Genomic DNA, 18,967 nt, shown 5'->3' with positions numbered 1-18,967 from the left:
CTGATCCTAGTTGGTGATAGGACGTCAAGCCACATAAAACTGAAATAAACCTTACAAGCGTGATTTGGCGACAAGCCAGTTTTTACTTTCTTCCCCAAAATAAACTTGACATTACATTTTCAGGCGTTGTCTTCTCCACAACCATGTTTCACTGAGAATGTAAAGTAACTTAAGCTTACACATTTAGATTTTGAAACGAAAGATTTCAGATTTGACTGTTCTCCCTATAGCATGATTGGTTGGAGGCGACATAATAGGGCATCTAACATATTTCATTTTTTATTAAAAATGTTTTTTCCTTCATGTCTTTACACTGTCTCCATTCTGGTTTCTAGTAGTAATTCGCAGCTGCGAGGAAGGTTTTGTATTATCCCCTGACCGAGACATATTAGAGTCTTTAAAAAACAATAGTTATTTAGCAATATGGTAGAGTAACGACCAGTTAGCCCGCTATCATTTTAATTTGACCGGGAAGGGTACATCCTGCAGTATACTTCAGAATGGTAACACTATAAAGTTGATTTCACCTCCGCATTATAACAATGATGATACAAGAAAAGATAAAAGGAATCATACTGATGACACTAGCTGTTGATAGGTCGTTAAGCAATATAAAACCGAACCATCAAAACTGACCGGCATGACTTTTGACGAGCCTATGGCGAGTCACATTTTGCCCATCTGGTCTGAACCAAAACCAGGTTGTATGTATTTAAAGAGACTGACATAATCGTGTTTACTCTCTACTGGTGTTTCATTTAGAGTGTGTATGTGCGTTGATTATGGAACGATAGCTCAAAATCAAGAAATATGGAGCTTTGAAGGTGGTTTTTGACCCGACTTTCGTTAATAAGATGCCGTTGGATTTCTCACTTATAGAGCCCCCTATTGACAATTGAAATGCCTACCCTAGTTTTAAGTAATGGTCTTGTTGCCAGAACACGTAGAGTCATACACATTGCAAGTGCCTTGATATCGACTAGACCCTACCATCCAGTAATTAATTCAAACAAATCACATGAAATAACGACTTCTATTACTTTATCCAACATAATCTGAGACCAAGTGATAATTAGGTATACCTTAGTGTTCAGTATGACATAATCACTGAATTAATAACTACATGACGTACATGACAATCATTGTTACCATGTCTTGCTTTATTCTTAGTATCATGGCAGTGTAAAGACTGGTTGTTTTTTACATAATGTGACCGAGTGCTTCGGGCCTCTAATATGATGTAGTGTGCTATGGAGTCGGCATCAGTACCACACAACCATATAGAGGCTTGAAAGAACATTAGCCTCCCATAAACACACGCACATTCATAATATTAACTCAATCGTTGACCTAAACTGTTGAGTGGGCGTTAACATATGTAAACCCGAGTGATGCAGAATCCCTTCTGCAAGGGAGTTAATTCTGTACGCTCTTTTGCAGATGATTATACATGTATATGTACATAGTGTATTCAGTAAAGGAATCATTGATGCAATGTGTTTCATTAAGTAACGTTGTGTACAATGACAGATGGAAGTTTCCGCCAAGTGACATGTCCCTTGCATTGTTTACTTTATCTATGGTTTCTTATCGTTTTATTAAGTTAATATGGTTATAACACGAACTACCATTCGAACTTAAACATCAGCGCGGCTATAGCAGAAACTATCGTATATGCAGTACATTTATCACAAAACTTGATTCTTGTATTGAAAAAGTTATCGGGGATGTCCTTTTTCTGCTCTGCCATTCCCTGATTATGTGTACCCGAAGACTGGTGTCATTTGGTCCGTTGATATCGAAGAGGTAGCACTCTAAAGTAAACAAGGTAAGTGACTTTTGCAAAATGGACAAAATCACGGAAAAAGCAGTGATTTAATATTTGCATAAGAAAGGTTTGACACCAAAGGATATCCATACTGATATGGTAGCAACACTAAGGAATGATGCCCCTTTATATGCTACAGGGAAAGATGGATGACGGAAGTTAGGCATGGCAGGCAGAGCCTTGGGGATGATGCCCATCCTGGAAGACCTTTCACTGTTTCAACCCCAGAAATGGTAAATAAAGGCCATGATAATATGGCTGACAGGCAAAATATCAGAGGCAGAAAGCATCCTTGTTTATCCCCGCCAAATAAGGCAAGACTGTTCTATCAGCTAGGAAGATTATGGCCCCGGTTTTCTGGGATGCTGATGGTATTCTGATGGTAGATCATCTGAAAAAGGATAACCAATCAATGGCATATATCATATATCACTTCTCAGGTGGAAGTAAAGATTAACTATTTGACTGGCGGAAAAATCAGTAAAGATGTTCCACCAGGACAATGTCCCTGTTCAAAAGTCTGTCATTGCCATGGCTGCCAGGATCGATTGTGGCGCTATATATTAATATGCCTTATTCGCTTGATCTCGCTCCATCTGACTTTCATCTATTTCCAAGGTTGAAGAAAGCCATTTCCCAGTACCCACTTTCGGTCAGATAATGACGTCATCCATGCAGTAGGGGACTCTCTGAACGGTTTGAAAATTGAATTCTTTATAATTGATATTGAGGCCCTTAAACATCGTTGGGAAAAATGTAACGGATAATGTTGAAAAATAAAAAGATATATCCTCCAAAAGTCAAATCCTTAAATACAAGGTCAAAACTTATCAATTAAGCTCTCATAGAATATTGATAACAGCAATAAATGATTTTATAGGAATACTATTGATATTAAGGTCAACCGTATTTGCCTAACCATATCTATTCCCTAGAGTTTTTACCAAACCCGACGTTAAACAATTTCATGATATTTGATGTTACATTAGTCCTAGCCGTATTTAAGTTTGGGGGCACCCGTGTCATCCCAGTTAGATAATAAATAGGTAGTCAGATGGCTCAGTGGTAACACACTCGCCTTTCACCTGGCCGTCTAAGGTTCGATTCCCGGAACAGACATGTACAGTTTCCTTCCACAATAAGACCCCTCGGGTGCTCATATCAGTGCCAACAAGAGTGAAAAGGATAAGTTGAAATAACATACTTTGCTAGTGTTTTGAAATAAATAAAGTTGATGTTACGTGTGTGTATGGTGGCACTCCTCCACAATTGTTGAGGTCCTATAAAACAATTGAAAAAATGCCGACGAGAAAGCAGAATTTTGCAGACGTACCAATTTAAACAAAATTTAATATGTCATTTATCGCACATTGAGGCTAATCCCGCCATATGCTTTGAAATATAACCCGTTAAAAAATGCCTTTAAATAATATTTCGTACTGAAAATAATATCGCCATTCGAGAATTTGTCATATCAGAACCAGTACTTAGGACTGAACAATAAAAACGAAGTTTATATGGTCAACTATTTCACTTACAATATAATAAACATTCAAACATGTAAGGGTGGGAAATGAGATAAAATAATTCCAATCAATTCTAGCCAGAGACAAACCTGAAAAATCAGCATTGGAAATAATTAATGATTTTTATGTGTAGCAAATGACACAAATTTGAATCAACAGTGACGATCAGATACTGTTGAGCTTCGTTGGTAATTACGAAACTATGAATTCGATTATAGTGATACAAAGTAGAAAGTTTTTCGTGGTTTTGTCTTATTCGCCTAGGTCGCCTAATTTGAAATGGGAAATTATGTACTTGGAAAAGTAAACAATAACAAACGCCAGACATACCAGGCACACCAGATTGCTCAGCAAATTATAAATCGACTCTACAGATATTCATCAAATGTAGGATTGCGTGCGCAGACTATTTCTATGAGGAAGGAAGACAACTCCATGAAGAAAGTAGGACTGATAACGTTTTGGAAAAGATTGAAATCAGACAGTATGTAAAATGTATGTAAAGTAGATGATGATTATTTTCATTTAGAAAATTTGCATGGAAGTCACTAGTTACAATTATATAAGATATTGTGGTGTCAAAATCAAGATCTGTAGAATACACAATGGAATTTGAAAAGAAATAAAATGATATAAGAAAAGAAATGAGAGATAAAACTGTCATGTCTTCTTTATTTATACTGTGACTTTTAACTTGACAGTTTTGTTATAAGAAAACTAAAAGTTAATAAATATTCATATAATGTTGCATGAAATTGAATGATCGTTCAATTATTGTACGTGATATTTAGCAGGAAGAATTGCTATTAGCACATCTATATAACAATGCTATAAAAGAAAGGAATTTGACTATCGATAATGACCAAGACAAAACCAAAATCGCTGATCGATAATCACAACCATTCGGACTTAGAAAACATCACATAATCCACACATGTAACATTTATGTGTTTTTGACGAATGAATATAAACCTAGGGATGTCAGCGAGTATTTTAGTATAGTTCCGTAGGGCGGTATTCCGATGGTTTATGTTCGAATATACGTTCCGTAGGGCGGTATTCCGATGGCTAATATTCGAATATACGTTCCATAGGGCGGTATTTCGATGGTTAATGTTCGAATATTCGTTTTCACAACTTTTGAAGGATCGCTAAAAATAATCAGTTTACTGTCGACGAATTGTCCAATTTTCTTTCCGAATAGAATTTTGTCAGCTGTAAATCATCAAGGTATTACTTGAAGTTGTTCACCTGTACAAATTCATCATGACGCTAATTAGCCTAACACCAGAGGACATGTATTTATCCCTAACTTTGCTGGTATTTAATGAGTTTCGCACCTTGAGTGCGGGAGACAACAAAGATCAAAGCCGTTGCTGTTATGTCGTCGTGGAGATGGGTCATACTTGATTGTCGGTCTCTTTAATAGGCATTTAATTAGGTCATTCCTATTGAATGTTTATGGACGGTAATATTCATATATGTTCGTGCAGATATTATCAAATCATCGTATGCCAACATGAGAACTTCGATTCGTGAATGGCGAAGAACATATATATTTTCACAATCCTTTGACTATTTCAATATTTATTTTCGTTCACATTTAGTTTGAGTTCACGTTGTTCTGGGCCTCATATTTGCGGTACAAGGCAACTTATATGTACAAATGTATATATACTTTGAACTATAAACCATCCCCTAATCAAAATGTGGTACCCGGTAAACACAAAAAAAAATTCAAATAAGTTAATATATAGTTAATATGTATGTAGAATGCAGCCAAGTATGAAAGTAATAAGCTATAATGGTGATGATGATAATGAGGGTTTTTCGCCTCCGTTGACTCTTTCTCTACCAGGCGTTGTCCAATCGACTGGAGTTGATTCTATGGCGACGTGATGGGGGTGCTCCCCTCATGGGGTGTAGTCGCCTGTGGATGGGATTATCTATAATTTGAAGACTACTTCCTGAAATAATGGTTCCTAACTTATCTTGATGTTGAGTGACTGTACTTCCTGTGGTAGAAGGATCCTATTCTTGATGTCATGCCGATAACCGCAGGATGATCTTTTACGTGTGGGATTGGACGCTTGAACTGTGTAATAAAGCGGAACCTCAGTAGCCGCCTGGTGCCTATCCAACGACTCCATTATCCCTGTGTAGGACAGAATGCATCTATACGAAGACAGTTTCCGCAATTATTACCACCAACTCTGAGGAAATATACAAAATTATATTTGTGTCCTGACGATGAGTATTTGAATTTGTCTCTTCTGTACCATGAACATAATAAGTTTATGACGCCGTACCCATCTAATTCTGTAACCAGAACTGGATCTTATTTTGTTACATTTGCCTTCGAACTTCAGTGAAACCTCAACATGTTTACGTAGGAGGTCAGTTGTGATGATAGTGAGTTATAGTCTGATGCAGAATTGTTGTACAGGGAACTTGTTCAGGTAAATCAGATAATCCAATCCCTAGCTGTTCAATGGTAAATGTATAAAAGCCAAGTACATTTTGGAGAAATATCATATTTCAATCTGCACTTTGAAGCATCAATTTCTCATTGCTTGATTTATTACTTAAATTTTGTCACACATATATTATTTAATCTTGTAGTTTTTTAGTTTAGTGTATATTTGATAACTTTTGTCATATATGTTAGTTAATCTTTTTCAGCTTAGTGTAAAATGTGTTTAATTTAAATGATATTATTATCTGTGTTGTTTGATACAAGTACAGGATGGCTAACGCTCAGATCAACGTTAAGTTCATTACCAACAGAAGAGGCGGACAGAACCTTTCGCATAATGTATTCATCTACAGACAGATTCGAAGGTTCGACCTCAGGCTGATCAGCATCCCTATCGACAGTAGACAACATACCAGCTAAGTTTTGAAGAAATCAACACAACCACGCCTCACACCCAGCCAGTGTTGTAGCCAAACAGATCATGAACCAGATCACCAACAAAACAGAATCTCCAACTCATTCCGTCCACCTTTGCGGAGGAGCTCAACCAACTCAGAGACAACGACTGGGATGACACTTGCGAGACCGTGGTCCAGCGACTGCCAACATTCTATACAGTCAAATCGTCTCTCTACCGTGCTCGCCGCAACCATTTCTCCTCTTTGACGACGGTGAACAGAACAACAGGATGGTCGCATTCGCTACATCAGAGAACCTGGCCGAACTTGCAGCATCTGACACATTCTTCTGTCATGGCACATTCTACACCTGTCCAACTATGTTTCACCAGATTTACAGCATCCATGTACAAAAGGCTTCATGACCCCAGTTGTATATGCACTACTTCCTGGAAAGAGTCATGTTATCTACAACCGTTTCGTCATGTTACTACAGGATCACATGGCACGCTTCCAGATTCCATTCCGACCCACTATAGCATTCGTTGATTCTGAGGTAGCCGCACACAATGCCATCCGAGATGTATTTCAAGGTTTGACCATTAAAGGATGTTTATTCCACTACGCCCAGTGCATTAGGTGAAATGCCTAGTCAACCGGACTGCAGACACTGTACCGTGACAACGATGACGTCAAAATACTTGTACGCCGAGCAGCTGTTCTGCAACTCATTCCCTTAAACCGCATTGAGGACATCTGGTTACAAGCCCTTGAGGAAGCTGATGATGATGACATCCCACATCCCGTGTTGTCATTCACAGATTACGTCACAGAGCAATGGATAGAGGGGGATCGAACAACCTGGAACCACTTCTCAACAGAGGGACCCCGAACTACCAACCATCTTGAAGATTGCCACGGGAAACTGAAAAAGAAGGTTTAATTTGGACGAGCCCATTTCCCACACCCAGTGACACCTGGTTCAAGAAATTGATTACGTAGTGTTCGGGGACTAATTCTTCTAATGCCAGGGATACTTCTAGCCGTCAAAGAAGCATTTCTGAGTTGTTCACGGAGATGAACGACCCGGACCTACGTATCCTGGCGATTAGATGTTACGTGTGGACGTCCTGACCGAGGTAGGTCTCTGGTTATCCCGAACTGTTGGTACCGTCTCCACAAGGCGTTTAAAAGTATTTCGGTTCACACCAAATTGTCTGGCAACATCAAATGACGTATACTAGCTTCGGTCATGCCTTCGACGCGGCGTCTGTCAGTTTCATTCAACCTTGGCATGGCTTATCACAGCGAGTTTTTTTTCAAATGTGTTTGCAATTGACTACTGGCCGGAAAAGAACGTGAAAACAAAAACGTGGACCAGACAGACAAACTATCCATGCAAGTCAGGCACTGATCAGTGTAAATGACGGAGATGCATACATAACTTACCTGTGTAAAGTTTCAAGTTTTAGTTAATGAAATCGAGCAACACATTTTACACATGCTCAGTTTATTTTTTTCCACTAGTATATATAGCTGTATTTACTTCAACTCAATCTTTACATCGCTCAAGAGCATGGGTTCTTTTTACCATGAAATAGTAACACATTCCATGTTATTAATCAGAACACCTGAAATGAAAAACAATCCACCAAAACAATGCATTGTATATCTAACGACAAATACTTAACAAAACCAACCGCCCGTCTAAGCAAATAAAAAAACTGAACATGCGAAAACCTGCCAAAGCATACTCGTAATGCCAAATACAATGTCTTTCTCGCTTTTGTTAATTTTCGTTATTTCGCCATGTCCCCTAGTACTTTTACCCAGGCAACAAATATAAACGACGAACGGCTACATATCAACCACCATACGTCAGCATAATTGTGATATTGCACAACGTACCAAAAATAGCGTGCGCACATCGTCTGTGTATCGTGCGCACAAATGTGCAATGTGCGATTCTCTGTGCGGTTTAGTTCGAACGGTTGATTGATATTGCGAAATTGTAAAAGAAAAACGGAATGTGTCGTATGAAATCGAAAACAAGGCGTGCATCATCTCGTATGCGGAAATGGATGCTGATCGACGATTGTCATCTTTTGCAAAGGGAAAGACCGTTATATACCACACCAATGGACTCTCTGGCCCGAAAATAGTTGGAAAGCTGAGGGATGGTCATCAGATTGTAACAACACGTCAATAAATAAATTACTGTATCAGCTAGGTTGAACTCCTCTTGTAATGTTGTACTTATCGTTGCACGCCATTATAATGTAATTATATATGTATGTGCCAGAGTGATCAATAAAAGACTTCAACCTTAAAAACATATTATAGTGCTACATGTAACATAAGAAAAACTATTAATTACAAGTATTATTATACAAGTGTGATTTTAGCAGTACATGTATATACTTTACACATTACTATTTTAGTTTCATATCATTATTCTCAAGTATAATTATAACTGCTATGATTTAAAAAATTGAATATTGTTGCTCGGTACTGGTTCATCTCATGAGAGATGTGTTTTTAGTAAAAGTTTTGTGATTATTTAATTTTAGGCTCGAGAGTCTGTACAAAGTATGTGTACTTGATCAATGTACTTTTATGCTTCTAAAACAAGTGTCACTTAAATGAAATATATCTTATCTGTCTTTACATTTTTATGGTCTCTATAGAATTACAAGCTATTTTATTCTTCAAAAGGATTTTATTAACTGTATCTTTAACTACACTTTTATAAAATAAATTATTGATTGATCAACTTTGATTGATGGCAAAAGCAATCATATCAGTAGTTTAAATTGTCGTTGACATGATAATATAATGACATACATGATATACTGTAAAAATAAAAAAATAAAAATAAAACAAAATAATGGAAAAACGATGGCCCCAGTTTCACAAATCTTCCTTAAGGAATTTTCCTTAGCTTATAATTATCATGCATTGCTCATCGAAAAACATTTCATACTGTAAGTTAAGGAATGGAGCTTCTTTAATTGTAAGTTTTTCATTAACTTATGTAAATGGTTATGTTATTTGGGAGTTAAGATTTCTTAAAAGTAAAGGAAGATTGGTGAAACTGGGGCCTGGATGTAACAAAATAACTTTTAATGTGAAATAAATTCAAAGTGTATTTTACCAATAGGATTATGTGTTGCAAAATTTAACAAAATTTACCTACAAAATATAGTTAAAATGAAACTTCTGCAACTTATTTATCTCTGGTTAAAAATAAACCAACAGTTCAAAACATTTTGGAATATTGTGTGGTATAGATAGAGTAACACTCCTAATACACGCTGTAAAAAGTCAAATGATAAACTTCAGGCAGAGACGTATACATCACGTCTCTGCTTCAGGTGTTTGTAATTTTAATCAGTGCAGTTGACGAGTCCTATCTACTTGACGTTGTATATTGAAATTGCAGGCCAATAATAAGTTAATTGCTGATCGAACAATTACACATATTGGATTCTTCAATTATCTGCAAAGTTATGCACATGTGCAATAAAATATAATATTAAAAGCTATACTTACCAGCAGTTATCAGTAGGTCTAATCTATCTAGCTGCGAGTCAGGGAATAAATTGTGACCTTGACCGATTGGTGTCGCAGCACTGGCTATTCCATTGTTATAAAAACACAACATGGCATGTATAATATTCTTGTGTGTTCTGACGTTGATAGTATATAATTGCGCTTGGAACGTATACTCTAAACAATATGCAGCATGGCTTCTCATTGTGACACCTTTCTTAGGCCTAATTAGGTCTCGCGCCTCGTGTTGTGAGTGTCACAGATCGAAGCGGTCCGTCTAAGAGCCCCGGTCGTGTGTTCACAAGCGACTGCCTAAATGCGAGATCTTGTTGATCAGTTTACCTTGGTCACGACAACACATGAAGTATATTAATATCATAATCGTTCCGCGCATTTGAACTTTATTCATAACCAATTCCTAAATTTATATCAACCACGATAGCTATCGTTTAGATCGTCCATCTTTCGCACATTCGCCTGCACGATGCAATCGCACATCGTGCAGACATCGTGCGCACACCGCACATCGTGTAACGTTGTGCGATCCCACCACTGTAATTTAACTTCTTCATTTTTTACTTATTGACCGCCTCGTCTGATACCGGTTTTATGATTTACTGATATGACTGGACAGGGTTTTACTCTGCTACTTGTCCAGAGATAACGAGGGAGAGAGGAACAAACACCGATTGTTTACATTTTAGCTGTAATTATGTATACATTGTCAATTGCTAATTTGAATTCATGATTATAGGCGACAGAGAAAATCGCTTCTGTAATTGTAATATGGCCAAGCTTGACATACCATTCGTAGTTATCTTAAGTAACTTGGATTTCATTTAAACCCATTCTGTCAGAAATGAGAAATTATCCAGATACCTGTAAATATACATAAAAATATACATGTATGTCACTTAATGGTGTAGGTAATGCCTCGTTTCACCAGAGCACGAACTGTGTTTGAGAGGCCACTTCTGTTTTGACCCGGTGTGTTTACATGGTATACATATAAATATTTCCTTTTCTACCTCCTGAAAAGTTAAGATCTGAATTGACATTTTAAAAAACATTTTATCTTTAAGTACAACAAATAAAGAAGTCATTTTTACCAAGATAATAATAATTCAGTAGGGTTCCAAGTGGACCCTGCCTTAAACACGACATCTGCCCGTTTAAATAATTTGTACGCTGATTACTAATTCATGGTTTTCCCCACGGTTTTCTTTAAATGTTTCAAAATTGGTGAAGAATTTTAGAGAAGACTCGAAAAAAATCATTGTTTACGAACTGATGATACGGACGAAGTATGGCGATGACATACAATGACGACAAAACACAGGAAAACACGATACCTCTGCTACGTCACACAGAAACGCGATTTCAATAGTTATCACTAATAATTTATTCTGTATCACAGGTTACCAAGTTTTATATATTCTACAGGGCTGTCCTTTTTAAGCAAACATTGACCTAAACCCTCAAACCACTGAGCACCATTTACACAGACCTGGGTCGGTCCGAATCACCTGAACTGTAAGGAGAAGCCAGGACCACATGTTCTGGATTGCTGTGTAACATTGTTATACAACTTACTTCGCTCCACTGAACATTTCGTGTTTATCAAGTTTCTGTGTTAACGTTTGTGCCTATTGGTGATCGCCCAGTGACAAGAAGCAGATAGGTCGGTCACGTGACATAATACAGGTAGACAGTGAAAATTTATGAAACATTTCGTGTGTAAAATCTGACTGCTTACTTCGCCGAAAACCAGGTATGTTGTCTACTTATTTTTTGTTTACACATCTTTCAGTAACACTTGTAAATTTGTGGTATTTGTTGCTACTGAGAATGACGGAACATTGGGAACTTTTCTGTAAGGATGAGGATATAACCTGTTAATATATTACTACAGTTATTTATAGCGGATCCAAAGCCCGCATTGTATGAATGAATCTTTGAATTTGTGATCCCGCAGGTATTTTATAATGTATACCTATTACCTCTTCATAGACACTACTTGTTAACTTATCTCAGCTAATTGAGGCGCATTTTGTTGAGTCAACTCATTGTCCAGTTGTGCCACATAAACACTAGGATAAAACTTGAACGGTACTTGTTGCTAGTTTATTCAAAAGACTCTTAAAAGTGTTTATGGTAGGGGCTTCTATTTCGGTGTTTGGAAGAGAATTCCAAAGATCCACTACCCGTCGACTAAAAGTCCCTCTAGTGACATTTGTCCTGCTATGCTTCTTGAAAATTTTTTGACTATTACATCTAGTAGTGGCTGTGCACATAGTAAATAGTTTGTCTTTGTCAAGTTTGTCAATGTTGTTTAGCTTTTTATATACCTCAGCCATATCGTTTCTTTTATGTCTATACTCTAAAGTTGGAAGACCTAGCTTTTTTAACCTGACATGATATGGTATGTTCTCTATGGAGTGTACTCTCAGAGTGACCCTGCACTGAACATTCTCTATTGCAATCTGATCTTTTACTAAGACAGGTGACCATACCTGAGTAGCATACTCTAAATTGGGGCGTATTAAACTTTTGTAAAAGTTTAAAAACATAGCAATGTCCATGAAGACAAAAGTTCTAAAGATTAATCCAGCAACACGATTCCCTTTGTTAACGGCTTGACCCACATGTTCACTAAATTTTAATTTGTTGTCGAACGCTACACCTAAATATTTTTCTTTGTTAACCTTTTCTATTTGTTTGTTAGATGGAAAATAATATTTCATTGTGTTCAAAGATATTTTCCAGTCTTTTGTCCAAATACATGTATTTCGAAAATTTAAGAAAATATCAGCCTTAAAATTCAATATAGATGTTTGCTGAGAGGTAAAGTGACAATTCGGTTGCACGTTGCTGGTACATTGATGAGTTAATTTAATTTAAAGTCTTATTCCAAATTACCAATTCCAAATCAAACTTCGCTGTTTCGAAGTTCAAGGGACTATAAAAAAATCACGTGTTACAGTAATTATTTTAAGACTGATAAATAAACGTTATAGGCACTAATGGAATAAAAGAAAGCACATTAATATCATAATGTATTCTGTTCAGAAACGACAGCATTAACATCACACCTCTTCGGTCTTTGAAATTACAAGAGTGTATGCCAATGTTCTGACCCCGGCTAGTCTGAATCGATCGGAGAACGCATGATTGACAAATAAAGCACCGTGTTTCACTTGTTTTTATGTTTGAAACTGATAAGTGACGCTTTGGGAATGAGTGAAATTCTCATACATGTGATAGGATTTCCTCCGATTGTTTTCAAAATTCCGTGAACTAGACCTAACCACATGCCATCACCACAATGGTTGCGGTGACCATCACACGACGTCCCATTATCTGTTATTAAATATCATGGCTTGTTAGTGAGCAGTTAAATTTTAATCTATGTCAAATCATTAATTAACCTCGTAACACAGAGCTAATGATAGCGGGCTATCGTAATCTCATTGTCAGGTAGTGCTTTGTAGGAATGTGTGAAATTTTGCAGCGGGGCAAGGAGGTAGATTAGTAGTAATATATAGAAATAGATTTGAGACCGAAAAAATACTTCGATACATGAAGAAATTTGAATCATTCATAGAAGCTTGACTGTAACTTGCTCGAATACAGTTCATGTATTTTTAGCGAACTCGTATTTAACGTTTGAATCGTAAAACACGTTCTTAATGTTAACTTAACCTATATACACACTAAAGGTATGTAGATTTACAAAGGATTTGGAATGTTTAAAGATTTCACTAGAGTTGAGAGAGTAGGATACATTAATTTGTTATCTAAAATTTGTCTATATATTTCAAACACTTTTTCCAAGGCGTTTTATACATTTATCTCCAGGTTTCATGACGAATTCATCACAATAATGAATGGTTTTATGGGCTGCTGTAACCTGCACGCCACGTTTCAATTCAGAACACATATCCTTGACGTTGTTTTAAAATTACACGAAAATTTACGAAATTTATTTAATTATATACTAGCGGAAAAAAGAAACGCAAGTTATGTTTTGGTAATATAACTTTTTTATCCGCAGACCAAATGTTGTGAAATGTGACACATAAATACCTCAGTGTACTGTCTAAATTATCGTCGGTTTAAAGTGTACCCTGAGAGTAATTTTATATTTAAATATAATGTTAAGAATGCCGTAAAAATAATAATAATGAAAACCTCGTCAAAATCCGTTGCCCCAGTGTCGAGTTATTAAAGCTCAAAGTTGTCGATTTTCACCTGTCCGCCCAGACCTAATCAGCCGAATCGTCATTTCCGCGGAATCGAGGCTCTTCTACTCGTGACGTCATAAGTTCAACAGAAATGGCAGTCAACATGACTGACAGTGACAACGACACCGCAACTGAGAGCGATTTGAGCATGAGTTTTGAGGAGTCTGATTATGGTGTGAATGATATGTCTGAAGACGGAATCCAGCCCTACCGATTTGAACTGGAATTACAAGTGAGGAGGAAAATGACCCTTCGAAAAGTGACGATCGCTTGGGCAACATAGATTGGCACGTACTTCACTGGGTCTCACCAGTAGTCGTGAAAGAAGTCGAACAGTGAATCGTCGTTTCAAAGAAACAAAATAAAATTGGGTGTGGTTTTGGACTAATTTTACTATCTTCAAGTCTCGATCAACAATTTCTGACGTCGGGAAATCGCGTTTGTGCAAGACTATGCATACATTCACGAAGTGTCGGGAATTTTCTTACTGAAGAAGTTTCGTCCGAGGGGAATTTTTCTTTCCAGGGAATTTTCGTAGCACTATGGATATATAGAGATAGGGTGTCAACAACCAATTATAACACCCTCCGCTGTGTTAATAATAAAAAATTGATGTTTTAGAAGTTTAAACAATTATTTGACTGGTTTTTACCCTAGCACTGGTACGCGTCTGTTGTTAGCCGACAGGCGTGTCGCCTCACAGGCGTCACAATTGTTTTTTCCAGCCACAGAGGTGCTAATTACCTAACCTGGCGCAGGTGTGATTATGAGTTTAGATGACATCTCTACACTGTGAACTGTGTTTTCAAATCAAGATTGGTGATCTTATTGTTATTTTTATTTTTAAGATCTAAAAACCAAATACACCTTATACAAACAACATACACACATAACCTATTCTATAAATTCTAATAATTCTATTCTATACTATATAATAGTAGTATGAAAATTCTCGGGGTGAAAATTCCCGTGACCCATTCACGACTAGGCCTTCTCCGAGTATTAGGCGTTCACGATTACGAAAATAATATTCCTATGACCGCCCAAGTCATAGGCTAATCAATTTAAAATGTTTAGTTGTAGAATTAATAACAAAATATCAACCTGACAAATATACTTTTATTTAATCAACAATCAGTTTTATTTATCGACGTCATGCATCGACACCCCATCCGTGTAAGTGTTAGGACAACCATACACACCGCTTCCCTCCTCGATAGGAAGCCATTTTAGCGGATTTAAGCGCTAATTCACCGACCCCTCGTTCACTACCTTAGATATTGCGAGGATGTGAAGTACTTTCACGTAAATAAACAAAGAAATTACCACGGAAAATCCCAAAATAGATCACAATCATATGTAGCACAGTAAAGACAATATGGCTGCATCAACAAAAGCGTTGAACTTATGACGTCACAGGTTTGGGTGCCCGAAAACGAGGTCAACGCCTCTCAGCCAAAGGTGCGTTTTTCAGAAAAGTCGCAATTTCTCAGTAACGGAACATTCCACGGCATTCGCGTTTTCGGCATAGTGTATTTTATGTGCAGAACTATTTTTCAAGGTCAACATAGCTGACCTCTCAGGGTACACTTTAAGTTCGGTCAACCGTGACCACGGGCGACGCTGCCCGATTTGAACAGATTTTCCAACAAAGCGTGCGTCCGTAGCACTACCACGTGCTGTCAACTTGAAAACCATACTAAATCCAAGTTTTGAACAGCACACATCCAGTGCACAACATTTCATTCCAAGGCGATTAAAAAGCAGCATGCCGCAAATGTCCGAAGTTGATAGGGGTAGGGCTATTGCCCGAATTCTACAGGGCCAATCGCAACGTCTCGTCGCTCAGCAATTTGGAGTCCATGAGTCAACGATAGCTCGATTAGTTTTGCGTCTCAGGGCCACGGAAAGATAAGCTGACCGTCCCAGGTGCGGACGTCCACGCGTTACGACGCCACGTCAAGATCAGGGCATACGTCTATCACACCTACGTAACCGATTTCAGACAGCGACGGAGACGGCAAGTCATATTGTAGGCACTCATGGTCGCCGTGTGTGTCCAAGAACAGTTAGAAATCGGTTGCGGGAGTTCAATTTAAGGCCACGACGTCCTCACGTTGGTCTGCAACTTACACCCAGGCGACTTCAACGTCGAATGCAATGGCTGCGTGCACATGCACCAAATCGGTTTCGCTTGGCCCGCTGGAGACGTGTGTTATTCACGGACGAGTCTCGGTTCACGTTGTACAGGTCAGATGGACGAAAACGTTGCTATCGAGGTCGCGGTGAGCGATATTTTGATGCATGCGTTAAAGAAAACGACAGATTCGTGGAAGGGTCTGTTACGGTTTGGGCGGGGATTGCTCATGGCGTGAAAACACCTCTCGTGATCATCCAAGGCAATCTTACAGCCGTCCGATATCGGGATCAGGTCCTCATTCCTCATGGCATTCCATTAATCCAAGCGCGAAACCTTACGTTGCGGCAGGATAATGCGCACGTTGCTATGATGTGTCGTAACTTCCTCAACCAAAACAATGTCCCAGTACTCGACGGGCCACCCTACAGTCCAGATCTGTCCCCGATCGAGCATTTGTAGGACGAGCTAGACAGGAGGCTCAGGAAGCTCGTCAACGTCCCAAACAACGTCGCTCAGCTCACGCAGACCCTTCTTCAGGTGTGGAATAACATCCCACAAAGGACCATAAACAATTTGATGGGGTCAGTGGTAAGGAGAGTTAGAGCAGCGACTGCAGCTCGAGGTGAGCACACCCGCTATTGATTTTGATCAGGAAATGGCGTAGGGTATCCACGTTTTATATGCTATCCATGCCAACGCCGTCTGTGTTAAGACAACAGAACTTCTCAAATTTTAATCAGTAACGAGGAATTAATATAAACATCTTAACAATGATATGATCATCCATAACACATTTGAAATGTTTACCACCGGACAAAAACTTGCGTTTCTTTTTTTCGTTAGTAGATTTACACTTGCGTTGCATTCTCTCTAGATGAAGTAAGCTCAACCCAATATTAATAATTTTCGATATTTACGTACGGTGATTAGGCTTGCGCATAGATATCAAATAAAATGTTAGAACTACTTGTCCATGTTGCGAACGCTACAAAACGAGATTATAGCTTATGTCGTTCGGAAAAGTAAAGAAAAATGTCAATCCACCGATGCCCTCAGAAAATACACAACCTAACCTCAGTATGAATTATTCTGCTGCAGCCTTTCAGTCAAACATGTCATCAGTGTTTCTATCTAACTCATCCTTCCATGGATGCAAGTTCACATTCAACAACACGCACTAGCATTATCAACGTGGAGAAAATGGCGTGTCATGTTCATCGTTTTCCCGCTCTTTCGATCAGCTGATCGGGCGGCCTCATCACGTATTTATAGATATATACCTGCGCGGTGTTAAATAATGAATTTGTGTACTATGATAGAGGAATATTGTGTAAGTGATGAACTATTGATTCTTAAAACTTAAAGAAGATGCCTAAATATTTAAATAAATATTATAAAACATGTTGATTGTACTCTTATCTTTGAGAACTATTTTGTTTACTGTATTGTCAACGGCAGCGCCACCTAGTGTTTTTGGATTTACTTGGCTGTTCTATAAAGCGGGCGGCTGTTCGAACAATGTGTATAAGGTGATTTTTTAAAACAAAAAATTTTAATTTCAAAGTGACCAAGTATAAATATAAAGATTGTTTCTTATTGTCTGTAGCTGTATCGAATAGTATTTACATAGGGCTAAGTACATATTTAACAATCCTTAAATGGGGCTGCTGCACCTCCCAGTCTAGGTTTTGACTTCTCTTTCGATCGCTTTTAGATTCTCCTCATTCGCCTCCTAGGTTTCAAAATTTAGCATTACTGATCATATCTAAAAGGATGAAGCAGCTGTATGATGCAGTTTAATTCATTGTTTGGCTCAACTCTATCTCACTCTAAATTACTATCAAAAATTCTATGCACAAATCAAGTTTTGTATGGTTTGCCTAAAATTTATAAAATCTCATAAAAAAACAAATGAAGCAATATTGAAAAGCCTTTTTTCATTTACCTCAACAGGTCCAATTCAATGCTAAGCTTGTTTAACAAAGCCGAAGGAATGATCGATTCACGACTTAGTAATAAATATATACTAAATGCGTTTGACATTGTTCTCAATCGAAATTCACTTATTTTGATTAGTAACATTTTCAGCAAATCATGTATACAGTCATGGGTACTGAGGTGGCCCCCTACATATGCTACCTCAGTTTTAGGATATTTATGTATATATAATTAAAGATATATGCTCAGCATTATACATATATATTGTAATAAAACCAGGGATGTGTATACACCAGTACAATACACGAGGGGACCGTATAGATAGTCTTATCGCTATTTACTCAGATTTCATTATATGAGGATTTTGACTATAGACTCATTCCTTTAATTTTGCCAACACTTGGAGTAAAGAATGAGGCATCATTGTGGGATATGATTGTACTTCTTCCTCCTTTTTCAGTTTTTTTTTCACAATTTCCAGCCGTAATGACTCGGCGTTTATTAAATCGACGCAATTTTCTTTTCACGTGACAATGCCGTATTAACTGATATGTCTTAATTTTTAAATGATAGTAGTGTTTATGAAGACTTCATCAAATTGGTTATATTTTATTAAATAAGCATGTCCGGCACCATAAAACGACTAAAAAGTAAAGTTTGTTATAAGACCATAACAGTTTGAGCCTCAAAGTAGCTTAATGATGTCCAGTAATGATAATTCAGCGATGAATCGTATCCTGGCTTGGCTGACGCTGGCAAAAAATATAGGCATATAGTATTTTGATGAATAGTAAGGTGAACCTCGCATACTTTAACTTTTGTTTGTTTACTGCACATCTATATCTACATAAAAGTTACAATTTCC

Source organism: Ylistrum balloti, unplaced genomic scaffold, assembly GCF_031769215.1.
Source record: "Ylistrum balloti isolate Yb309-2 unplaced genomic scaffold, AGI_CSIRO_Ybal_v1 Utg370526, whole genome shotgun sequence".
Classification (NCBI taxonomy): domain Eukaryota; kingdom Metazoa; phylum Mollusca; class Bivalvia; order Pectinida; family Pectinidae; genus Ylistrum; species Ylistrum balloti.
This window is presented reverse-complemented; position numbering follows the sequence as displayed.